Genomic DNA, 27,090 nt, shown 5'->3' with positions numbered 1-27,090 from the left:
ATAAACACAGATCAACTACATATGATCAAATTGAGTTAAGGTGTCGACACCCAGAAAAACACAAACCTTATCTTCCCAGCTAGTTTGGGATGGAATAGCCAAAAAGACTTCCACTACACAGTGGAAATTAATACAAAATACCCCCTCAACCTTATACAGCATGTTAGCAAACTTCAACATTTTCAAAGTTTTGGAACAAGGCCAACATTGCCAACTGCCTAACTGATTTAACAAATTTGATGTAACAAATTTGATGTTGCAGCAGTAATAAGTTTGATCCAAAGGGACTGCTCACGTGTAAAGAGTAACTATTATTTTGAAAAAGACATATTACTGGATGTAATGGCATGACATTTTTGTATTTACTACTTGCTCTGTTTCAGTGTTTGTGCCATTCATAAATGGAATAAAGCTTTTGAAAGACCTCACTTACTTGTGCTTTTGGGCTTCTATCCTTTTGCTCATTGAGCACAGATGCAGAGGGGCATGGCTAAATTTTCCTGCAACATGCCATGCTAAAGCTTTGCTAAAAATGGGGCAAGAGAATACATGATGGGCAGAAGTCCCAAAAAGGAAGTAGACATTGAGTAGAGGTCTTACATCTTCACTGCTCACCTTTCTTCCACCATAAATGACAACTGAGTGGCAGCAAGCTTTATCTTTCCCATCAAAAGTCAGTTGCTCGCATCCTGCCAAAACATAGGGTGCAATTATCTAGTCCAGCCACTCTCAAAGGGGGGGCTGTGAGCCCCCTGAGGGCCCATGGCACCTTTGAAGGGGGCCATGGACTGGAAACAATTTTTCACACACCACCCTATACAGTTTGCTATGCTATTACTGTAATCCTGACTGAGTCTTTATTTCTTTCATATAGCGTTTATGGCCATGGCCAAAAAAGAGTTTAAGAATGGCTGATCTAGACAATAATTAACCTGATGCCATTCCACAACTGCGGCACCATCATCAGGAAGACCACTGCTTCATGTCAAGTGTGCACAAGGGCTCTGATCTACTCCTGGAAGTGGGAAGGTTCAGTTTTCTACGGAATAATACTCTCCATATTTATGTTAGTGATATTGCGAATGAGTGAAAGATATTGTCAATGTGCCAAAAATGTGTTGCCAATTAGTAGATGTCTACAAATTGAGTTTCTTTGTTGACAGGCTCCCTTGGGTAAAATGTCACAGTCATAAAGCGCTGACTATTTTGCAGTAAGTGCACTTAAGAACTATGCCTCTATAAAGGTTATCTGTTTTCTGCATTACCAATCCTCTTTTTGATGCAATGTTTCCTTTATATGCCAAAAAGCTTGCTTACATTTTTGAGATTGGAAATTCCCCCTTAATCGTGAAATCCTGACTCTCCAACCCCTATTTCTTCTTCTTCCCTTTCTCCCTTCAAAAATCCTTGCTCATTAATGCTTCCTGAAAGCTCACTTTAGAAAATCTCAGAACAATGAAATATGTTCTAGGCATGGAGTTGTACCAGTAATTAATGTATTGATTGTGATAAATTACTATTGAGAAAATCTTTCTTACTTTCATTTTGCATTTTTGATGAAGACAGGAAAAGGTTGTGAATATATGATTTTCTAGTTCACACAAAAGCAGGCAGGATCCCACAGTTTTCTGAAATTTGTATCAAAATGGCTGTTTTGTGTCTTTCTTTCTTTGCCCCCCCCCCGAATAAAAAGGCAAGACACAGGTGTTTTATTAATTACGACCACATTTTGTTGAACAGGTAACTTTAACTCTTATTGTTCCCAAGCAGAGGGGCTATGGTAGTGCAGGATCAAGTTTAAGGCTGAAAGTCTCACAGGACCCCCTCCCCAACCACATTCGGGCAAGTCCCACACCCCATTGTCGCATGGTCCCTTGGACAACATGAAACTGGCCAGCACCTAATACAACCACCCCCGGGCCTGTAAGCCCCCTCTTGTTGGCAGAGGGAAGGCCCCAGTATATCCTTCCCTCCAGCACTGGAGGAGGAGGAGCACAGCTATATACTGCCCTCCCAAATCCTGCCTCTGGCGTAAGACACAAGATTCTCATCTTGCCCCATCTGGGAGGAAGGGCAAAGAAGCTACCTTTCTTTCTTTCTTTCTTTCTTTCTTTCTTTCCTTCTTTCTTTCTTTCTTTCTTTCCCACCTGACTTAGTGACAAGCACTTTTCTAGGTGGTTGAAAATATAAATTAAAATTAAATGCCAAAATTTAATGCCACCAAATCAATGCCACCAAATCAACATCCATTGACAACACAAATAAAAATTAAACTAGAAACCAGAACCTAACTAACACCTAAATGATAACAGGACCAGCGACTCATAACCCAGAGGGGAGACATCTTTAAAAGTCTTTTAAAAGTATGGAAATTAACATTTTCTTGAAAATTGGGAGGGAGGGGCACAAGCTTAATTTCTCGTAGAGGTCTTATTTGCCTCTTTTGGCAATGTCTGTGAGTACTGGGTGGCATGGGCTGAGGTTTTGTGGGAAAGATGCTTCAACAAGTAGCAGGGTCTCAAACCATTATGGGCTTTCTAGGTTAAAACCAAACCCTGGAAAGGGGCAGGATGCCAGTGCAGTCAAGCCAGTACTAGGGAAATGTGATCAAACCTGGCCGCTGCATTCTGCACCTGTTCAAGTTTCTGAGTTCCTGTTTTGGCTTTTGAGAGATGAAGCAATCCATGCAACTGAAGTGTCTGATCACACAAGCTGAGTAGTGAGTGAAAGAAAGGTTACTTACCTGTAACCATGGTTCTTCGAGTGGACCTCTGTGAATTCACACATATGGGTTTAGTCTGCGCCTGCGCTGACATTCTCGGAGCATTCCAGAGCTAAAAGTAACAATTTTATGGTATGATCCCCCATGAGGCACAAGCTCCTCCCACCCAAGATTCCCCTCAGTTCCTGCAATTTGTCCGCCGGGCACGAGAGTTATACAACAATAAGATACCCGTGACAGACAGAGGGGAGGATGGGCGGGTAGTGTGAATTCACAGAGGTCCACTCGAAGAACCATGGTTACAGGTAAGTAACCTTTCTTTCTTCTTCGTGGCCTCTGTGAATACACACATATGGGTGACTGGCAAGCTTACTTATTGGCAGGTGGGACGTCACGGTAGGAAGGATGCCAACACATTTCTGCCAAATCCAGTGTTACTGCGTGTACCTACATGTAGCCAGTAGTGCCCCACAAAGGTAGATGGCATGGATCATATTGCTGCACGGTAATGTCAAGAATCTCGATTCTACTCTGGATGCAGCCAAGGTAGACAGCACTCCATGGAGCGAGGCTAAATACAGTGTGGACCATCGATCTAGAGATGGATAGGATGAAACTGGACTTTTGAAATGAAAAGAATGAAAGCATAAAAAGAGCCTGTCATCTGTTTAGAAGCTCTGGCAGTGTCCAGACAAAATGCTGGTGAGCGTCTTACATAATTATTGTGGAGCATGTGCTCTAGAGGAGATGATGGTGATCTGAAGAATGATGGTAAGATGAAGCACAGATAAACATGAAAACTAGTCGAATAGGTCAAAAATGAGACATTAAGGTAGGAAGTCACTTTATCAGGAAAATTGAATAAAAGGTGGATCGAATCACAATCCAGCTATTTCCCATGTTCCCTTGGCAGATACGACAGCCACTAGGAAGGCTGTTCAAAGTAAGTAATTTCGCATTTGAAGAGAAAATGGGCTCGAATGGCGGGCACATGAGTGAATTTAGAATGATCTGTAGACCATTGGGGAACAATGCGTTTACATGGAGGACAGGTGGTACTGAGTCCTGTGAAAAGATGTTTGACCCTAGAATGAGACAAAAGTCCTACGTACCAGAATCATCTGGTTAATGGGCAGCAGTAGCAGATATACAACATTTTAAAGCATAAATAGAAAGCCAAGTAGGCAACAGTTTCAAAGAAAGTTGGTAAGGTAGTTCTTTGTTTCATTATATTTAATAAAGATTTCATTTATTTACAAATCGACATCGAGTTTATGGTTTTCGAGCTCGATCGAGCACTGATGCCAAAGTGGGAGTATTTTCCAGGTTGGCAAGTTCATGGCCAATAGATGCGGATGGTAGACCATCCTTCCCTCCAAAGATAGGAGGTAAGTCACCAGAGGGAACTCACATGTGCCTGTCTATATCGATCTGAGACAGGCGAACTAGGACTACCTTGGTCATCAAAGAGGTATTTGGATCATGTTTGATTAGGAATTATGGTGATGGAAAATCCATAGAATAAAAGGTATCGGAGGGAAGAGTTATGGCAGATTCCCTGTCCACTGCCATATGAAAATGTCCCCGACAGTGTTTCCATCCGCACCTGCACAGGAGCAATAAAACCTGTAGTCGGCGTACGGACCCCAGTGAATACATCGAAGGTCGGTACTTCCCAACGGTGACAGAACCAAACCTGCAGTTACTTGGATTAGGGATCCTCTACTTGGTCAAACAGCAAAAGATACCACTATTGGAGTGGTTCGAGGCCGAGTCTGTATTGCTTTAGCACTGAAGCCGTGGAGGTCATAAATCTGGGGAGATGTTTGGTAGTATTTTTTTTTTAAAAAAAGAAAAATATACGCCATAGTACCAGTACAGGTAGATGTCCATATTTTGCAGGGGAAGGTTATTATCAAACTGATGTCCTGTACCATCTGAAAGACCTTGCAGATGTTGAAAAATCAAATGGTAGTGAAACCTTAGGAATTACTGATTAGATAATAGTGTTGAGGGTGGAATCTGAAACCTACGGTAGAATACACATGAAAAGATTTCTGAGACCAAGGACGGGACGGATGCCTCTGTCCTTTCTATGTATATGATAGCACAGAAGTAGAAGCCATTGCATAAGCCAGATGTAGGAACTTGGAATATGGCATGTTTGTTCAGGAGGCAGAGGTCTCTTCCTGGAGGATATAGACAAAAGAGTAAGTCTAACGTTACTCAAAGAGGAACAAAGACAATTATATAATGTAACCTTGAGAGATGTGGTGATATTTTTTATGAACCGAAATGTCTGGGAGGCTGAAACTCCAGATATAGTTGAATGGACTATGGGTAGAACCGAAAGAAGGACGAAAGGGCTGTTGGCCCATATATAATTTAGCTGTTTTCCTATTCTGTGTAAAAAAAAATTTCTAGTGTCACCAGTCTAAGACTGAAGAGACTGGTACCATGTAATGGAAGACATTCAATTCTGTCCTTTGCCTTCTTGATGAGCCAGTGGATCCTGACTAGGCGAGCCTTCTATAGATACTAAGGATGCGACAGCAGCTGAAGCTCTTTGCGTGTCTAGCAGCAATCCTGTGTTGCTTTGCTAGAGTCATGGTCTCAGAGTGAGAATTTCTAAGCTGTTTTAATGGATTCCAAGTGAGGTAGAATCTTAAACCATAATTGCTCTAGGTAGGTGCCTATCGTGATTGATAGTTGGCCACATGGAGCAGAAGTGATTGAAGTGTAAGTGCTCAGCTAAGTGATGGCCGGGTCTGGAAAAGGCGGTTCCTACATTCCCAATTGACGGGATGCGGTGAACCGAGAAGTGACCTGTGCAAATGAAAAGAAGCACACTGAAGGTGACAGAGGATGATAATGGATCACATCATATTGGATGGAGATTTGTTCAAGGAGTGAGATCCGAGCTTATGCCCAGAATTGGCAGATAGTCAATTCGAAGCCGGGACCGGTCATGCTTGATCATAATGGGCCTCGACACGAGATGGATTGGAATTTGGAAAGCATCTTTTCCTGCCGAAGTGTAGATATGGTAGAGAAAAAACAAGAACAAAAATCTCCTCCATGTTGAGGTCGATCCTAATGGATTCAACATAAATCGAAGATCGTGGCAAAGCTGGTAGCTATAATAGAAATGAGTCAAACAGATTGATTAGTCAACAACAGAGAAGTAAAAAGACCGCTCAGTTTTGCAGTCCTATCTGCAGTTCTGCCGGTCAAGGCACTGCCTCCCACATGTCTAGGGGCGGCGGCTGGTAACTTTGGGGTCGAGGCTTTTAATGTTCCCGGAATGCTGTAGGCGGATGGGAACATCTTCAGGCTCTTGCAGATGTTACAGCGCAATGACTGTGTCGCCTTCTAGAGCCTGAGCAGGTTATAAAGAATAACAACTTTTTTTTTTCTGGCTAAAAAGCCATACACCAACAAATGGCAGGTCCTAACCTGTCAGTTGCTTAGACACTGGTTTTCAGGCATATTGAGCAGCAGTGCACTCGTGATGCACCTGCAACAGTGCCTCCTAGTGATGTGGGAGGCCTGAATTGTAAGGGTGCACAGGAGCTACCCACAGGGTTGGCACCACCAAACTCCATAAGTGGTGATGATAATCCCTCATGGCAGAGGAGTAAATGGCTACATGGCACCCCAAAACAAGTAACAACGCCAATTAAAGAACTTCTCATCTGTTAACAGTAAAAGAGTGCGACCATCTGCGACAACCAAGAGGGGTATAGGAAGATTGGTTGGAAACTCTTCCACCCCTCCTGTGACTCATGTAAGTCCCAATCCTGAATAAGGAAAACCCTCCTGATGAACAGGGTTCATCAGGAGCCTGACCTAGCACGAGCCTGACCAAGCACAGGCTCAACAGTCATAGAACGGAGAAGGCCGAAAGGATTAACAGCAGGTTCGGTCAAAGCTGCGAACATTGTGCTACCGAGTTCGAGGGAGCACTACACCTGTGAAGCCTATGTGGAGGCATAAAGCACTCCATAGCCCATGGCTCAGAACGATGCCAGGTAGAGCAGGATGGTGATGGTGGCCAAGAGCTCATAGCTCCTATCCCAAACAAAAGGGACTGGTCCTACGCAACTTTGTCAGCGTGACAGGACCTACCTGAGGAAAATTCTCCAGACTTACCTGACAGCGGCAGGGTTCTCGGGTGGACCCTTGTGAGTCCTTTCCCTATGAGCCTATGCGGGCACTGGCACCTGAGACAGGGCTGCAGGCTACTTTGTGAGCCAGCCCGTTGATAAAGAGGGCTGTTTTGTGCGAAATTAACAGCCACCTGCAGGTGCTACCCCAGGCAGGAATATCACCGACTAGCAGGGCTAGTGGTGGGAGTTGCTGCAGCCCCCCCCCTTTCAGAGGCAAACTAGGGCTGTCAAATGCTGCCAGAAAGCTTTCGCCTCGGCACCTGGTTTTGGAAATAGCAGCCACGTGAACAAGGCCTCTGATAAATCAGGCCCAATATGCCTCACTCAAGGGCATTACCCCAGACAGGCAAAGCACTGACATGCAGGGCTAGCCGCAGGAGCTGAAGGGGCCCATTGTATCCCCAAAGGGAAACCCAGGCCTTACCTTATGTCTCAGGCACATCTGCAGCCTTGGCGTGCAGTTCCCTCCAGAAGTCGCAGCTACATGAGCAGGCGCACGAAGGAGGGTTGGTGTGCGGCACTCACACACAGAGGTGCTTCCCATGTCAGGAGGAATCACTGACAGTCAGGGAAGGTGACCGGGGCAACAGGAGGCCCTTCTTCTCTAAGGGACAGGGCGACAGAGCCCTAACTCCTGTGGGGTCAAATCAGTTGTATGAACAAGCCCCTTGAAACAATCATCCATCGATGATTCACCAGTCTCTCTCATGGTTGCTCAGAGAGAGGGTGTGGTGAGACATGCCTCCTTTTCACTCTCCTCTCCTCATGAGATAGAGAGACTTAAGCTCCAACTCAGGAACGTCAAATGCCCGCCCTCATGTAGGGCTAAAAGGGCCATGGCCGGACTGGATGGTAGCGCAGTCACTGAATGGCCAGTTGGAGCAGAGAGGCTATCAGGCGATCCGAAGTCTGTGCAGGTAGAGCTAGCACGTCGTCTCCTCAGAGGCAAATTTGCTAGCCTCTGGCGAGGATTCCTCTGTTGATGTAGACTTAGATTTTAAGGACTCCTTGGCATTGTCGGGTTCCCTACTGCGGCCTGCACCTATCTGGGTAAGATGTAGCTTACTCAGGCAGAAAATCATTAATGTGCCTGAGAATCAAAATGAGTAGGCCGAAAAAGGCGGGAAAGGAGAAAGAAGCAAACAGTTGAAGTGTGTGTGGGGGGGGGGAGGGGGCGTAAGCCAAGTAGCTGGCAAGCAAAAAAGAAAACAACTCATGGGGGATCATAGATTAGATAATTGAGAAGGGAAAGAATCCAATTTAGAGGGAATTGATCAATAAACTAAGGGGAAAAACCCCTGTGGAAATAGTTCTATGCTCTGTAGAACTTTACAGCACGGCGGAAAAAAGGAACTGAGGGGAATCTTGGGTGGGAGGAGCTTGTGCCTCATGGGGGATCATACCATAAAATTGTTACTTTTAGCTCTGGAATGCTCCGAGAATGTCAGCGCAGGCGCAGACTAAACCCATATGTGTGTATTCACAGAGGCCACGAAGAAGAATAATTAATTTCATTTTACAAGGACACTTCTACAAAGCAGTAAATGCTGCAGAATCCAAAAGTTATTTTTAAAGTCTTATAACCAGAATTTTAAAAAGCTGTTTCCCAGAGACAAGCAGAATTTTGATATTTTATCCATATCTGTTCAGTATATTTGCATGTTAGCTGTGACTGTATGCACTAAGGAAATATTGGAGAATGAGAATAATGAAGAATAAGATTCTCTCCTGAATGTGCAGCTGAATGTTTCCAATATCTCTACTTTTGGAAGCTATGCTTTGGGAAATTACCTTCAGCTCAGTGGTTTTTTTTTTTCTGACAAGAGAAATAAGTGTCCTTCAATTTGTAGTAGGGAATCTGTAACATTTGAACTGTTTTTCTGGTGTGACCTAAAAGCTAATTTAAAAACATGATGCTGCTGGTGCTATTAGGAAAAAACTGTACAATAACATTCAGATCTTTGAGAAGTGGTTGTGCTAGTCTTAAGTCAGTGGCATGGAAGATGTAGCCATTCCATCCCTTAATAAGCATCATATTTGAATTGAGTTATGCTGCATGCATAGCATGGATCTTGATACTGTCATTCCCAACTGTTTAGAGAAGGGGTAAGGGGTCATTTTTCAGTCAGGGTTTACAATGTATTGATACAAACCTGTTGAGATGTATATTCCAGTGTTGGACATAGTTACAGACACAATTACCAGAGATGAGAAAAATTACTTGTGCCAATTAAAATTTTCAGAATTTACCATATAGCATAGCTATCGTGATTGATGGACTCCAGATATATATAAAGCATTAGTAATAATATCCTTTACAACCACAACATATACAGTACTTGTCAGCAGCAGCAACTGTTTGCATTCAGGTATTTTCCTTTCTCAACCTGTGCAAGATTTATTTCATCAAATAATGTTCAGGTGATGCCGTCCTGTCCCTCCAGCGCTGCCTGGGGACCGTACTGGAGTGGATGCAGGAGAACGGGCTGAGGCTGAACCCGGACAAGACAGAGGTCTTGAGGGTGGGTGCCCCCACTGTTGGCGGGTTGGGCGACTCCCTCTCGTTTGGGGGGGTGACTCTTGCCGCAAAGAGTGGGGTTGCAGTCTGGGGATCCACCTGGACCCGGCGCTCTCCATGGAGACTCAGGTGGCGTCCGTGGTCTGCACCGCCTTTTTTCATCTCTGGCGGATAGCCCGGCTGTGACCCTATCTCGATGTGGGGGCGCTCACCACCCTGGTCCATTCGCTCGTAATCTCAAGATTAGACCACTGTAACGCGCTCTACATGGGGCTACCTTTGAGGCTGACGCGGAAACTCCAAGTGGTGCAGAATGCGGTGGCCAGACTCCTAAGTGGAGCTCGAAGATACCATCACATTTCTCCTATTCTGGCCGCGCTGCATTGGCTGCCCATTCAGTTCTGCGTTGACTTCAAAGTTCTGACGCTTATGTTTAAAGCCCTAAACGGTTTAGGGCCTCGATACTTGGCGGAACGCTTACTCCCACCCAGTTCTACCCGTGTCACCCGAGCGAGTCAGGAGGTGAAGCTGAGGAGCCTGACGCCGAGGGAGGCCTGGAAGGAAAAGACAAGAAACCGGGCCTTCTCGGCGGTGGCTCCTCGCCTCTGGAACAACTTACCTCCTGACATTCACGCAGCTCCCTCGCTGGGTATTTTCAAGAAACAACTGAAAACATGGATGTTTAGGCAGGCCTTCCCCCTTTCTACCTAATACCTTCTTTTTCTGTTATAATATATCCCGTTTCTCGCCATCTTTGGGAAAAAAATTTATTCTATCTTTTAATTTATGTAAATTATTATTTGTGATGTGGTTTGTTATATGTTTATTTTTTAACTGCATGTTGTAAGCCGCCTAGAGTGGTCACAATTGACTAGATAGGCGGGGTATAAATAAATAAATAAATAAATAAATAAATAAATAAATAAATAAATAAATAAATAAATAAATAAATAAATAAATATTAAGGGTAAGTTGCATCCAGCTTCAGATTCAAATGACAGTGATAAGGATTGTCCTTGGACTCCAAACTGTAATTAATCTTAACTTCTTGAAACAAGCTGTTTATTGTTGTTGTTGATGATGTTGACATTGTTTCAACTTACATGCTGCCCTATAGTGCTTAGAGTACTTTCTGCATGGTTTACAACATGATTAGGCATGGAACACTTTGCCCTCCAGTGAGCTGGGTACTCATTTTACCCACCTTGGAAGAATGGAAGGCTGAGTCAATCTTTAGCCAGCTCCCTGAACTCAGATAGCTGGCTAGAGATTGACTCAGGGTCAAACTCTGGTCATAAGCAGAGTCTTGACTGTTTAAATAAACTGTAGATTAACCACAAACCTCATATCCTTACAGCCACAGTGAAAGAGGAAGAAAGAGAGCTATGAAAGCCTTTTAATATTAAATGAGTTATGGTCTGCATTATGTGTGAATGAGATCATTTATTCTGAGCGGAAATTTTGCAAAGAGGAGCAGACCACCTCAGTTCACACTAACAGAGTGCAGCTATTACGCCAATTTCTGTTCTGTTCCTGGCACTCGGTCAGAACAAGACTTGCAAGGCATTATAACAAGCCATGCAATCTGTGTAAGTTTCTTTTTAAGTGTGAAGTAGAAAAGAAGGGACTTGCTTCTTCTACATCCTTTGTGTTCCATTCAGCACTCAGAGGGGATCTTATCCTTAGTGAATGCTGCTTGGAAGAGTCAAGAATTCAGAATAGTTCACCTGCCATGCACACACCTCTCCCTCTCCCCCACAACACATCTTGATCTTCCAACCATCCGAGCGCCATGGACGAATGCTGTCAAACCACTACCTTTCTTCTGGCTTTTTAGATATAATATTCTTAGACAGGGAGTCCCATTGCTTTATTGCTTTGAGTGCTTCCTTCATAAAATTCAGGGCCAAGGGAAGAATTGCTACTATAAAAAGAAGTCAAACTATAAACAGGAGCTACCTATCTTCCTAAATTCAATTGCAAGAAGAGCTGGGGGTCAGCAGGTCAAGTGGATGAAACCAGCAAGGCCTGGGAGTATATAAAAATGAGAGATTCAAGGGCAAGTTCTTACAAAACATACTTGTCCAAAACTGAAATGATAGCAGGTGGATTTTATTTTTCACACATATGTTATCTTGAATGACCATTTTACTTTGAGACAGGAAAAAAGCATGAGTGTAAAAAGAGAGTGGGTGCTCTCCTTTGAGTAAACAAAAGGACAATGGAGGAAATACATTTTGTCCCATCACCTCCTGGCAAATAGAAGGGGAAGAGATGGAGGCAGTGACAGATTTTACTTTCAGTTGGGCTCCATTATCACTGCAGATGGTGACAGCAGCTACGAAATTAAAAGATGCCTGCTTCTTGGGAGGAAAGCGAAAAACCTCAACAGCATCCTAAAAACCAGAGACATCACCTTGCCAACAAAAGCCCAATAGTCAAAGCTAGTTTTTCCTGCAGTGATGTATGGAAGTGAGAGCTAGACTATAAAGAAGACTGACCGCTGAAGAATTGATGCTTTTGAATTGTGGTGCTGGAGGAGGCTCTTGAGAGTCTCCTGGACTGCAAAGAGAACAAACCTATCCATTCTAAAGGAAATCAACCCTGAGTGCTCACTGGAAGGACAGATCCTGAAGCTGAGACTCCATTACTTTGGCCATCTCATGAGAAGAGAAGACTCCCTGGAAAAAACCCTGATGTTGGGAAAGTGTGACGGCAAGAGGAGAAGGGGACGACCGAGGATGAGATGGCTGGACAGTGTCATCGAAGCTACCAACATGAATTTGACCAAACTCCAGGATGCAGTGGAAGACAGGAGGGCCTGGCGTGCTTTGGTCCATGGGGTCACAAAGAGTCAGACACAACTAAACAATAAAAACAACAAACTAGTCCTGCTTCTTCCTTCATCTGTGTTCAAGTATGAAAATATTTCAGTTTTATTCCATATATCTGAAGAGGTGGACTTGATCCACAAAAGCTCACATTAAAATATAATAGTCTTTAAGGTGCCTCTTGTTTTTGTTTTAATTAATTTGGAATTTGCCTGATATGTTTGCACAAATTAACACAGCTGTCTCTTCTAAAACTGCCCCAAATGAATAAGTGTGAGCCTGAATCTAGTCCTAGTTTCCCTCCTGTTTCTGTTTTCATTGCAGCCCTTGGCACCCTTCCCAATCAAAAGCCTGCCCAAGAAAATATTCCATATCTCCAGAGTGGGTCTTTTTTGGGGATGGCCCAGATTCATCCTATAGAGACAGTGCTGTCTGGTCTCCCATATGCACCAGATAATTTTATAAGTATTAAATAGATTCTAATACAGTTCATCCCTCACTGCGGTTCTCAGGGATGCCTTGTTTCCTTACCTCCCGAGGGGAGGTGTTTGAAACTCCAAAATAAAGTAAGCAATAACACAGGTCATGGAAAGAAAAATCCATATGGGAATTTAAAATGATTTTAAATTGATTTTGTGTATATGTGTTTCAGTACTACCTGTTTAGATTTTACTTGTTTTTTGCTGGATACTTGGGCCACATATCAGATTCTTCACATGCCCATTTCCACCAGCTGGTCCAGCAGCAATTCCACCTGCTCCAAACTTCTATCCCTCTTCCCTCTATGACATGAAAAGGGTTCATTCGTGTGATGTCACAAAGCATCCATCTCATAATCTCAGGTTTTGGTTTTTAAGTTTCAGGCAATCCTACAGTAGTTTGTGTATGTGGACTATATAAGTCTGAAGACGTCTCTTTGACAAAACTAAGAATTTTTTTGATTCTATTAGTTATATATTAGTGGCTGAGGAGTGCATGTATGCTTCCCAAACATCCACTAAAACCCAGGAAAAGTTGTCATGTCACAATTTCTTCTACAGACCTTTAGATCAGGAAGTGTGGGCAGCCAGGCAAGCAGAAGAGCAATGAAAGAAAAAAAAAATGAATCCAGTAGTACAGGAGTACAGTAAATTCAAAAACAAAACAGAAAGAAATTCTAAATGGTCCATAGAGTAAGACAGGAGAATGGAAACAAATTTCATGGAAAAAAATGAAGCTGCAGAAGAAATGGACCACAAAATCTACCACAGCAATTGTTTGTCCTCCTGAGCTGGACACAGCACAGGCCTTTCTCATGCCCATACAGGGTATTCAAGGAAAAAGCTGTGTAATAAGCATCTATAGTAAACACCAGATGATATCTGCATCTGACCTCCTATCGTCCTTTACATTTGAGTCACTTCTTAATGGTGTCACAGCAAAGTATACGAGAATGTTCCAGGAGGCCATGACCTCCTGGAGAAAGTGCTGAACCACATAGAATGATAAAGCCTGAGTCAAAACAAACTCCTCAGAACTACTTTTTAAATGTTCTTTTTCTTAATTCTGGGGAAACAGAGGACAGAAATACATGCAGAATTTGCAGAACTATTCACAAAATGTATCCACCCTCTTTTTGACTGCTGTGCCCCAGACCCTAGAATCGCTCTGTGTGGAGGACACTGAGGATGAAACAAAATGGTGTGCAATCAGCTGAACTGCTGTTGTTACTGCTTCCAGCAGTGGTGTGAAAAACAAAACAAAAATCCACCAGCCAACAAAATCTGATGGGGAAAAAGGAAAACAGCTTTGCTATAGTATCTGCTAATGATGACTCTCATTTTTGACAAATTTCTTTCTCCTTCCCTTGAAACAATTCAGGGAAATCATCCTTTCCCCAGTTTCTTGTCACACCATGTGGGGGAGGATTTCAAAAAGCTCTTTGTATACACTACCCAAAATAGGTGTTCAGGACAGGAGAAGAACTGACCAGAAGCACCTCCATCTTTGAAATTAATTGTAATTTATTGGCCTTTTCACACGCTATTACTGATTTTGGATGCCAGTTCAATTTTTCTGCTGGCCTATTTTCTGAATCAGAACCAAAAAGGAAATGAGAGTGAGTGCTGCTAACAGATGGATTTGGTTCAGAATGAGCATGATGCCTGAGTTTACCATTAGAGATTCCCTTATTCAAAACCTTGGCAAGTGGCAACATCACTAGTCTCAGTTTTCCTTTAGGCAGCCTATAGACTACATGAAGTCAATAGTTCAGTTTCTCCAAGTGCTTAACTACTTAAGTAATTATTGACCAAAGAACGCACTGTGCCTGAAACTTGAAGAGAAAACTTGTCTGGATCTATATGCAATCATAGGTATTTGTTACAATATTCATTAGTGACATAGATTAATTGCAACTTTGATGTAGTATCCAATGGTTAAAATCCAAACAAAGAGCTACATCATTAAATTCTGTGAGATACATTCATTTATTGGTTTTAAGGCAAGGAACCCGTACATAAAATCTGTTACTTCCTCATTTTTTCCTTCTTTAATTTATCTCATAAGGCGATTTACCATCTTTGCTCTAAAATCAATCCTTTTTAGTTGGTTTACTGGACGAATAATCAATGGCTAATAGCACTGTCACTGAGGCTGCTAGTGAAATAAATATTTGAAATAGGATCCGAATCCAAACCTGTATGTTCTCATTTCAGCATACCTAAAACAAAATTGGATATTAATCCACCAGGAAACAAAATGACATTGGTGTGCAAAAATTGTTTCATTTAATATGTTTACTTAATAAGTTTGTTTGGTGATACGTTTTCTCAGTATTATTTTTCATTTAAAAATTTTACATATGTTCCTCTTGTGGTTGACATCCCTTGATCTACTTTTTCAAAAGTCATAGAGAGAAAATATTTTTAAAAAACAACAAAAACCCAGATAAAGCCTCATACTGCTAATTTTATTGTTGCACAAGCTTTACATCATCAAAAGCAGTAGCTCTTTCTCCTATTATCTCATCTTATAGCAATACATCTATGCATGACACTGTGTAAATGGTTATTTTATTTCTTCACTCACCACCTGTATGGCTTTTTGGCAGACTGCTTTGTGTTCATACGTAGAAGCTGGAAGGGATATAAAAGTGTTTTGTTTTTATTATTATTATTATTATTATTATTATTATTATTATTATTATTATTATTATTATTATTATTATTATTATTATTATTATTATTATTATTATTATTATTATTATTATATTCATCATCATCTATTGGTGACTCTAAATAAGTTATTAGATTTCACTGCATACCTTGCTAAAATGGAGTGCTCATATTGATGTTTCTTTTTCTCTCTTTCCTCTTCAAACAACACACTTTATAGGATTTAACTAGAATTAGATTATAATCTTGGAGTGATGATAGAGATATGAATGATGAGTCTCTTAGATAGAAAGACTCCAGTATAATAACAGCTCAGAGGGTGATTCATCAAGAAATATATAATTCACTCTCCTTCTCAGCATGGATTCCCACCTTAATGATTTTCTACTGGAATAGCCTTATTTCTATGGTGAATACATTAGAAGGACAGCAATTTCATATTTTTAACTCAACTTAATATTGGTTCAGGGGAATGGAGTGTTTTAAATTAAATAAGTAGAATATGAATGACTCCCATCTTTGGGGTTTTCAGGTAGAGTAAATAGTTTGAACCTCAAAGTGATCCACTGTATTTGCACTGTACAAATCCTACTAGCTTCTCATAATTCCTGCTTGTAAAAAAAAATGTCAAGATGTTTAATCTTAGTCAAAGTGCATTAGAAAAGCAAAATGGAAAATATGTGTTTGGCTATGTATGATAATATTATAAGGGTAAAGAAAATAGATTTTACAGTCTTTTGTCTACCATAAGGCCTAATCACATGTAGTTGTTGTTTAGCTGTTAAGTCATGTCCGACTATTCATGACCCCATGGACCAGAGCACGCCAGGGCCTCCTGTCTTCCATTGCATCCCGGAGTTTCGTCAGATTCATGTTGGTAGCTTAGATGACACTGTCCAACCATTTCATCCTCTGTCGTCCCCTTCTCCTCTTGCCTTCACACTTTCCCAACATCAGGGTCTTTTCCAGGGAGTCTGCTCATGAGATGGCCAAAATACTGGAGCCTCAGCTTCAGGATCTGTCCTTCCAGTGAGCACTCAGGATTGATTTCTTTCAGAATGGATAGGTTTGATCTCCTTGCAGTCCAGGGGACTCTCAAGAGTCTCCTCCAGCACCACAATTCAAAAGCATCAATTCTAATTACATAGGCCATTTGAATTGTTTCAATTTTCTACTTCACTTATACCAATATATATTTATGTATAGGCACATGGTATACAAATTGCTGAATGTGTTCACATGTCTGTCTTCTCTTTCAATACAACTTTGCACAGGTTTTGTAAGCTACATGTGCCTACCCAATGAAATCAACTCATTCTCTATTCTGTTTCGGGAACGTGCTACCGTAGAATTGCTTTATTTTGTTGTTGTTAAACTACATAAATGATATATCACTAAATCATTCTAATTTCATGTGAAAAAACTTTAGAAGGCAATATTGGAAGATAGTTCATTACACAAGGTTTCCCTTGGCAGTTCTTCAGTTTTAAGATGCTTTGTTTCTCAACGCACAGTAGGTGGGATGTTTCTCCTCATTGACAAGGGAGGGAGCAAGCGGGGATGGATATTACAATAAAGAAGTGATGCAGTGGTAGACTCTTGGGAGACAGAATTCTGATACATCACTTAGCATTTGAAAAATAATAATAAAAAGGGGAACTAGAGCAGTAGCCATGCAGTGCCAATGACTCCAAAAACACATGTGGGTGGAAAGTAAATTGACAACAAGGTTCATACACACCAAACTGACGTGGATAGAAGCGATTCAGAGATCAGAACGTTGTAAAAAGCTCATGCTAGCAAGGATGAAAAAAATCAATCAGTTGGTCATGTGAACAGAAATTTATAAAATGATTTAAATAATGGCACAATTGATATAACTATGATTCTTATGGTCCATGTGATTACAACCATAATTTGATGGTTTGAATGATTGAGAATTTGCATTGTTAAATATTACCATTATGAAAATTATAGCTCATATAATGCAATTCAACGAGTCCTTTTTTTAAAGTGATTGCTTTCACTCAGTCAATCTGAAATAATCAATGAAACAACACAATATGCTAAGAAAAGCCTTTCAAATAAAGGAATGAGCAAAGCAAATAGAAGCACAGTCAGGCAGCTGTCAGGTCCAGGTCAGTAAGAGGCCTGTCAATTACAAGAACAAAGAATGCTGGGAGCAGGGAACAAAGCAGACCAAGAATGGATGTTTTTCTCAACACAGTATGGTTGTTTGTGTTCTGTTGCAAGTCCCCCTCCCAGATATTTTTTATTTATTTTATTTATTCGATTTCTATCCCGCCCATTTAGACCAAAGGTCTACTCTTGATGACAAACTGTATGGTTGTTTGGAATCTGTTTTTATTTGTATGCAGCTTGTATAGTTGCTTCCACAGCAGCTATTGATCAGCTGATTTCAACAGCTTAAATGTCTTTAAGACACTCACTTAGTGGCTGTACTTTTAAGTCCCCAATCCCCCGTCCGCGGCCTGCTGCCAGTCTGTGGCCTTTGCAGGACCAGGCCGTGGAGACAGGTCTCCTGCCCCAATGCACTCATGGCCCACCCACCCACATGCACAGGTGCCCTGCCACCCAAACATGCATGCGAGCACACCCCACTCACCTGCAAGTGTGACCTGCTCACCCATGAGCACACCCCATTCACCTGTGCGTGCATGTGAGCACACCACATCCACCTGCACATGTGCATGAGTGTGCACACTCACCCATGAGTGGGGGGCGCCTCCCACAGACCCCATCTCCCAAACTGGTTCATGGTTTGGAAAAGGTTGGGGACCACTGCTTTAAGCCACTGACATTTTCTGGATGGTGTTCTGCCTCACAGGCTCCTCCCCATCTAGAGGAAATGGGTCCTATCTGAAAGGACCAGTCTCTGCCTCCTATGTTTTGGGGCTGAAGCTGCTCACTGTACATCAGATTTATCTTTGAACCCTCCAGCCAGGGCATATAGTTCTTTGAGAAAGACTCTGATAGTTAGGAAGAACATAACTTGTTTCTTCTCTAAAAACTGGAGAAGTTCTGTGGTTTGTTTAAAATTGTACATGAAGGAATAAGTGTTGAGATACGATAAAATAGCATATTAATAATTATAGATAAAAAAACTAAAAAATAAAAAGACCAATTTAAAAAAACACATTGTAGTACCTTAAAGACTAATTTTTATATTTTAACCTGAGCTTTCATGGATAAGTCTACTTTCTTCAGACATCAGAAAGAGGGATTTATATATGGCATCAAAATACAAAGATCATGGTCAGTTGGTTGGTTGGTTGGTTGGTTGGTTGGTTGGTTGGTTGGTTGGTTGGTAAGAAAGGGTATTTAACAGTGGGGTGATAGCCTCTTTGATATACAGTTATATTTTATTGAAGCTTATGCTGTAAAGTATGTAAGAACCTCTGTCATGAATAACAATGGTAGAATAATACTAATGATATTTCAGAAATAATGATTATAATGAAGCTATAGTCACTTATTACTTAACTACTTTTAAAGCTAAGTGCTTAGAGAGCTGAAGAAGAGGGTCCTGCTCATACATGGCCTCTACATGTGAGCAAAAATTCTAATAGAGTTCCAAAATTACATAGGGGAGGGCTAGGTACTCCTCACTAAGTGTGTAGCCGAGAAGCAGGACTGCAATTGAATAGGGCTCAGGTGCTAGTTGCAATCTGATCTAGTTAATTTCATGGCTCTTTTCACTTAGAAATTAGGGATTCTAATTAGGAGTTGCTAGTAAACTCAGTCATTGGCATTGGTTCCTCACTTTATCATAATAAGTCTACATTTATCTGATTTAAAACAATCTTCACTTTACATACCATTTTACCATACCAAGCCTAATACACAGTTGCTGTTCAAATGTTGTTAGAGCAGTACATAGTCAGCTCAGAAATGTTCCATCCTCTCTGAAGGGGGAGAAACTGGGAAATCTGTTCACCAAATTTGTCCAAGGCAAAGGGAAATTTTGCAAGACAGCATTAGTCTGTGTGGAGGGAAAGACATTCCTTTATGACACCTGCCAAGGCATGTGTCCTATGAGACATCTTCTGCTACTTGGTTACTAATGTTTGCTTCTGTTTTCCCTGAGGATGTTAAGCAGGTGTGTGTGTGTGGCCACATTCACAGTTTGCAAGAAAGCGAGAAGGAAAGCTCTAGCACAAAAACCATAGGCACAGTAGAGTTTACTAGCCCAAAGAAGAGCCATCTCAAGAAAGTGAAACCCTCCTCCAGATAAGAAGCTGGTGAGTATCGACACAGCCTAATTTTCCTTCAAAATTGCTTTTAAATTTGCCTTTTCATAATTTCACTTTTGTGTTGTTAGGCTGGATCCTGTATGTAGAGAATGTTTTTTTCTGTTAACTGTCCAGATTCGATAGCTCAATGACTAAAAAATTAATGTATTTTAACTGATCTATCATAATATAGTAAATGTTTGTCTGAATATTGGTTTTATTCCTGCTAACATTAAAAGTAGACCTGAGTTCCTACATTAGGGAGTTACTAGAATCCCTCACTAAGTTAACTTCCCTGACATACTAGGAGGGGCCTGTTGCACAGACATTATACAACTTGCACAGAAGGAGGCAATTAATGTTTTGCCCATGGGGAACTGTGATTTGATGTCTGTTATGGAATTATTATGGCCCAGATGCCATGGCGACAAATTATTAAGGAAACCAATTGTTTAACACAGTGCTTTTGGGACTGTTAAATATGGTGCATATGACAAAACTTGTGGTATCTTCCTTGCAAAACTGCTGCTTTCAACCAAAACATTTCCTCATCATTATAGTAATTTTTAAAGAATTAATAACATTTTAGTTATTAATTTAGCTTACTATACTAAGTGTTTAAGAATTAATAAGCAGGGCCATTGTCATGGTTATGTCATTGCATTGTTCAGCATCATGTCTGCAGAGGACCTTTGCAAGGCAAGCCCAGCCTTACCTTTATAAGAACATTTTTATCAATTCATTCAGTGCTTAGGAAAAATTATTTCTTTGGACCCCAGCTCCCTTAATCCTCTCACCAGACTCTCTGCTTATTCCGGGGTGGATGGTCTGGGAGTTGTAGTTCAAAAATGCATTCATAAGATCAGGATTCATTTACTGTACATCCTATCTATGTGATATTTTCCAATATTCTTTTCCATCACATTTTCTTTGATTGTCAGTCTTATTTAAGATATGAAACTAGTTTCACATTGATCCATTATTGCTAAATTCATGAAAAATTACATAGATTCCAAGGCTCGGCTTTCATTATTCATTGATTTGGCACTTCTTTGTCTATAAGAGCACAGATTTCTTAAATTTTTAAATCAGCCAGAAGTTTGGGGGAAAAGATAATTGTTGTATTGCAGTATTGTCCAGATTGGGCTGGTGGGTACTACCTGTTTGAGCAGAACTAGCAAAAAAAAATCTTGTGGCATCTAGAAGAATAACAGGTCTTATCTGGTATAAGCTTCCAAGAATTACAGCCTGTTTCATCATGATCCATCAGATGTGGCACAGAGAACTCATAATGGTAAATGCAAAGGTTTATCCCAAATATGTTACAAATTCAGTCCACACTGAAATGCAGTCTCGTTGTGCAAAGAACCCACCACCATAATTCCTCCCAGTCAGATCCCTGTTTCCTTGGAAGACAGACAGGTGAAGTAGAAGGAAGAGTAGATCATTTCTTCATTCCCCTGGCAAAACATTCATGATCTTCCCTTATATTTGTGAGCAAATCTGAGAATTAGGGTGTAGGCCTCATGTATAATTTTATATAAAGTGTCATCTCTTAACTATATCCAATTCTTCAAAAAAACAAAACAAAACAAAACAAAAACCCTCCAGTTTATGAATGAGAGATATTGTGCTTCTGTATCCACAATTCAAACTGTCAGGAGATGGCACAATATTGTGCCCACATTGCCAACATTAAAAAAAGATCCCAGGCTTTACATAACAAAGGGTAGCCTGAATGTTGACAGTACTAATGGCAGCAATCATGATGGTCTACAGCAGTGGAGGCAAACCTTTTTTGGCTGGAGTGCCCAAAATGAGGGGGTGGGGAAGAAACCTGTGGCTGCCGTGCCACCCGGAAGACCAGAACCACAACAGGAAGTGGCAGTTCCAGGGGGAATCATGGGGATGGACAGGAAGTTAAAGGGGGAATCATGGGGATGGATAGGAAGTTAAAGGGGGAATCATGGGGATGGACAGGAAGTTAAAGGGGGAATCATGGGACGGATAGGAAATTAAAGGACCCAGAACAGGAAGAGAAAGGGGGAATCCCAGCTGCAACCACTTCAAAAGGTTTGTGTGCCAGAAGAAAGGGCTTCGCGTGCCAGCTGTGGCATGCGTGCCATAGGTTTGCCATCACTGGTCTACAGGATACTCTCTTCTGCTCACTACCATTCACCCTTTTTGAAAAAGCAACCATGACAATTGCTTTGTGTTTGGATGAGATGTTGTTAACTGATGAAAAAAAGCTGTCAGCTTCTGGGATTTTCCCTTGCTTTGTGTCACTTTTTGAATGGTAGTGCAACACATACAATGGAGAAACATGCACCCTTTTTTGCCTCTCAGGTAAACTAAATGTCAAATACAGATTACAAAGCTACCTTCCAGTTTCTAAGCCATTTCCTTGGGGTAGGCAACCCAAGGAAGAAAAGCTATATAGGGCCCAAAGCTCTACAAACATGTTGTGTGCATGTTTTCTTAAAGATGTACCCTCATCTTTTAAAATAATAATAGTAATAATAGAGGAGAGGTGAGAGTTAGCAAAGATTGTTACTGGAAAACAAGGCCAACATAATACACAATCTGCAAAAGAATAACAGTGAAGAAAGATGGGGGGGAGTGGATCAACACATTTGAAATGTGATTGTGGAGAAGAGCCTTACAGATAACACAGACAGCAAGAAAGGCAAAAAAATTTGGGTGCTTAATCAAGCAAAGACTGAGCTCTCACTAGAGCAAAACTGAATAAACTGAGGCTAAGCTACCATACACATACAATGAAAATACAGAACTGACCAGAAAAGACATTATTGCTGGGAAAATTGGTGAAGGAGGAAGGTCAAAAGGAAGAGAGAAACATGTAACATGAAACATATTGTCTCAATAAAGGAATCCACAGCTGTTAGTATGCAAGACCTAGGCAGAACTTACTGGAAAATACAATATTGCTAAGAAAGAGGGGCAGTAGGCAGAGGGAAGAACCTAAATGAGATGCTGTTGGTGTGATCAATATTTCAGCCCCTTCATGACTGTTCTTTTCAATTTGTATGAGCTATTTTAAATCTGGGGGCATTTAAAGTCACTTGCTTCTGCATGAAGGGGACAGTTTTACTTTTAAAAAATCATAACCCTAAAAAGCTTTGCCAAAATTTCCCCAATTTTGGCACAGAGCAAGAGCAGCCAGTCTACTTTTGTGTCAAGTGTGTTGTTGATCTGAAGTCTAGTTTACATATAGACAGACAGACAGACAGACAGACAGACAGACAGACAGACAGACAGACAGACAGACATAAAGATATATATTGATATATATATATCAATATATCTATCTATCTATCTATCTATCTATCTATCTATCTATCTATCTATCTATCTATCTATCTATCTATCTATCTATCTATCTATCTATCTATCTATCTATCTATCTATCGATATATATAACAAGCTTATCTTTAAATAAGATGGCATAGAACTTCAGCACTTTACAAGGCAAATATATATTGTCTGGACTTCCCCTATTTTTAGAATTGCCTTGTAAAGTGCTGATTTCCTCTGCTACACAACATAATTGCTGCATATTTATCATTTAAAAAGTTATATTCCATCAATTATTCTTGATCATTTAAAGATAAGCTTGTGATGGACAGCTATAGACAGATGTACTACATTGTTTTATACTTGTCCTCTGCCTTTTGCAGTTTATCTATACTCAATTCCCTTTAAATTGTCCATGACCTCACACTATCATCATCCTGGTTTTCTAATTAAGTAGATACATAATTGTTTCTGAAAAGGTGTTCAGTAGTTTGTTTTTCTTCTAGAAACCTAAGGCATAACTTTTCTGTATTATATTTTAAACTCTTCCTGATTTTAGCAGTCAAGGTACAACCCTGAAGCTTAAAGATTTATAGCATATCACTGACTTTTATATCTTTGCTAAATCTTATGAGAGCAAATCCATTTTGTGATCATAGTTAATTACAGAAAGCCTACCGAACACCAGCAATTGCCATCTTTCCCCTTGGCTCTATGACTCAAAAAACCACCTACAATTCAAGAAAAAATGATTTTGCCAATGAATTTGAACAGAACTGTAGCAGAGTCCTCCAGCCAGTTGGTTAATCAGAGAAAATGTTATTACTTTTTTTCCCCAAGGAAGTCATTAATTTAAGCCTGGCAAGCTATCATTAGAGCAATGTGAAATAACAGAGTTTCCCTTAGGAGATTTCCTGAGACAAGGAGTGGACTGCTCCATGAGCATACGTGAATTGTGTGAGGTGCCTTAACATTATTAAAAGCAGTTTTATTAAAATATGAACCTTATGACCTCTAAATCCAGATTTTCTACATAATAAGGGAAACTGAAAGAATACTGATGGCTTACAAAATTCATATCTTTGGTTTCCTGTCACCATTAGTCATGATCTCTGATTGCAGTGAAGTTGAGTGCTTCACTTTGTGACTAATTCATGACGTTTGTACTAGATAAGTAGAAAAATCAGGATTAAAAAGTTGGGATATATTTGACACAAACTGTGTTTCAAACCCAACTCATTAACCATCATTTAAATCAATAGGTAATTTTCCAGGGGGAACATGCATTTGGAGTTCATATGGAAATCAAGTAAGTAGTTGGCCCCATTTCCCAGACCTCACATGAGAGTACTTTATCTCCTGTCGCTCAGCTAGCCAGCTACCCTTAGCATATCCTGTGATGGACTCCACAGGGAAGCACTATATGGTGTGGGAATCAGAATGACAAATTAATGGAAATAAAAGCAATCCTGCAGGTAAATCTATTAAAACATGCTGGGAATTGGAAAATACTGAAGACACTGTCTAGATAAAGTTTTAAAGTTCAGATGAAACAGAAAGAATTAAAGCATGCTTAGGTTTCTTTGAGTTGTTCCTGAAGAAGTGAAGGCCTACCCATGTATTAATGGAACATGTGGAAGTAGAGCAGACAGGGACCTTATCAAAGCTATACACAACTATTAAAAATTACAGTATTATTCCATTACACAGAAACTGGAATACACATAATGTTGTCCTGTGAAGGCCTTCACTTTCTGAAAGATGAGCTGAGCTTAAGTAACATATGATGCAATGACTAATTATACTATTAATATAAAGATACATTTCACCCTCCTGCTAAGTCAGCAGCATCATAAACTAGCATCCTACTATTAAATGAAATTGGAAGACATTTTTAAGTGTGTAAATGATCATTTGAGCTCATGGCATTAATTTTGTTAAGATGAAGAAACAATGAAGTGAATAATTATTTTTATTCAATATATGATTGATAAGGTGTCTGCTTGTGGGCACTACAGCTACAGGGGAACTATTTCCTTACTACAACTGTTGAAGTAGAATGGGAGAAGACAAACAAAGATGGTTCTCAACCCCATTTCTATCTCTCAGAAATTGTTGTAATCACCATGGCATCATGTGCAGTCCAAGTCTCAACTTTCCCACTCTCCATGGTGAATACATACACCAGCATGAAGACTAGGAATGTGCATGGTGAAAAATTTCTTATTTGTCTCATTTTAAGTACTTTTAGGGGTTTACCTCCTTCATTTGTGTGTGTGTGTGTGTGTGTGTGTGTGTGTGTGTGTGTACATTTTGTACAAAAGAGACTACCCTGTTCAGCTCATTTTGCTTTGTGTTTTCTGGCAGTAGTCCAAAAGGCCTAAAGAACCCTTAAAACTACTCTCAGAAAAAACAGCAGCAAGATAACAATTAATCCCAAAAGCAGACAAGTCCACCCTCTCCTAGACATACCTCACAGAAGAAAAACAGCAACAAACAACAAACCCCAACCAATATTCTCAAACTTCCACAAAAATATATGCTTTTAATATAATAAATTCACAGTAAATTGAGAAGATAACTTTTTTTAAATTATCAAAAGAAAATGTGTCATACTCAGAGGACCCTCAACTAATATCATCCTGCTCAGTGCTGCCCAAACAGACATAGGGTTGATTTATCTTGATCCTAGTTCTGAGTCAGTCGCTGCCTGTTTTCTTTCTCTACACTCAAGAGATGTCAGCAATAATGTTTCTCATGAGATATCAGCAATAATGTTTTTTTCCAAATTGGTAACTTTACTCACTAAGTTTTAAATAAAATTCTGTCATGTATCCTTTCTGGACTTTGTCTGAAGTAGTGAAGGATACAGTTGTCACAAAATTAATTGTTCTTATTTGATTGATGCTAAGATGACAAGAAATTTCAGTGAGGAATTTGTATACCCACAAGATACTTCACATCCAGGCAAGAGTGGGATTTCTTACACAGGTGGGGTTTCATCGTGATGCTGCCAGCAGCTTCCGGGAGCAGCTCCTGGGAAAAGCTGGAACCACCTGGTCTGGGGTCCCTTTACAAATGAGGGATTGAAGGAGAGACTAGGAGAAGTCTCTCTGAAGCAGTTGGTGAGCAACAGAAGGAGGAAGACTAGGTAGCAACCCAGTATTTCTTCCTCTGAAGATTTCACTTGAGCACAGATCGGATGTGGAAGCCATCTTTGGCAGTGAGCTGGGAGTAAAATTGGACTGTTGTCCCAGATTCACCCTTCTGTTCCAAAAATTGGAAGAAAGCAGAGTTACTGAAACAAGGGGAACTTATTAAGAAAATGTGGGAAGCGGCAGAAATGGATATTCTTTCAGACGTGTTGAATGACTGTCCAATTCAAAAGGAAATTGAATGCTGGGATTTATTATACAAATGTCTTCGGTTCCCAGATAGTGTTGGAGTAACATAGATTTAAACTAAAACATAACTGTAAGTTGAAAGCTGGAGGATAATCAAACTGTAGAAAAGCAGAAAGTTTGTTTGTTTGTTTGTTTGTTTGTTTGATTTATACCCCGCCCATCTGGCCTAAAAGGCCACTCACAAAGTTGATTTGTTATTGTAATATGAATAGATTGGATGATTGCATACTTTGTGTTCTCCTACCCCCCTAACTCTTTTCCTTTCCTCATATTTCCTTCTACCTTTTGTATTCCCTACCCTATTCTTAGTTGTTAAAAAATAAATATTATATATAAAAAAGAGAGGGATTTCTTTCCCCCTTTTAAGTTTCTGTCATTTATGTACAATTTCACTACTTTCTTTTCCCTTTGACAAGCAAAGTGTGCACTTGTGTGTGTGCATGCACATACATATAAAGCAAATAAAGGAGCCTCGTGGCGCAGTGGTTAAACTGCTGTACTGCAGCCAAAACTGTGTTCACAACCCAGGGTTCAATCCCAGGTAGTCAGCTCAAGGTTGAATCAACCTTTTATCCTTCTGAGGTTGGTAAAATTGGGCGGGGCATAGTATAGCCTGCATAATTAACTTGCAAATTGCCCTGAGAATGCTTGAAGTGCTATGGGGCAGTATATAACAAGCACACTTTGATTTTTGCTTAAGGGACTGTCTGATTGTTTTAAAAG

At 40.5% G+C, this 27,090-nt stretch overlaps 1 long non-coding RNA gene across 1 annotated transcript in view; it reads right to left on the bottom strand.

The window, feature by feature from the left end:
- LOC140705408 (uncharacterized) overlaps positions 1–27,090 on the bottom strand; it is a 48,864-nt gene that overhangs the window by 19,151 nt on the left and 2,623 nt on the right. The window lies entirely within an intron of this gene.

Source organism: Pogona vitticeps, chromosome 3 (assembly GCF_051106095.1).
Source record: "Pogona vitticeps strain Pit_001003342236 chromosome 3, PviZW2.1, whole genome shotgun sequence".
Lineage (NCBI taxonomy): Eukaryota > Metazoa > Chordata > Lepidosauria > Squamata > Agamidae > Pogona > Pogona vitticeps.
Note: the sequence above shows the minus strand (reverse complement) of the source record. Positions and strands in the feature narration are given on the sequence as shown.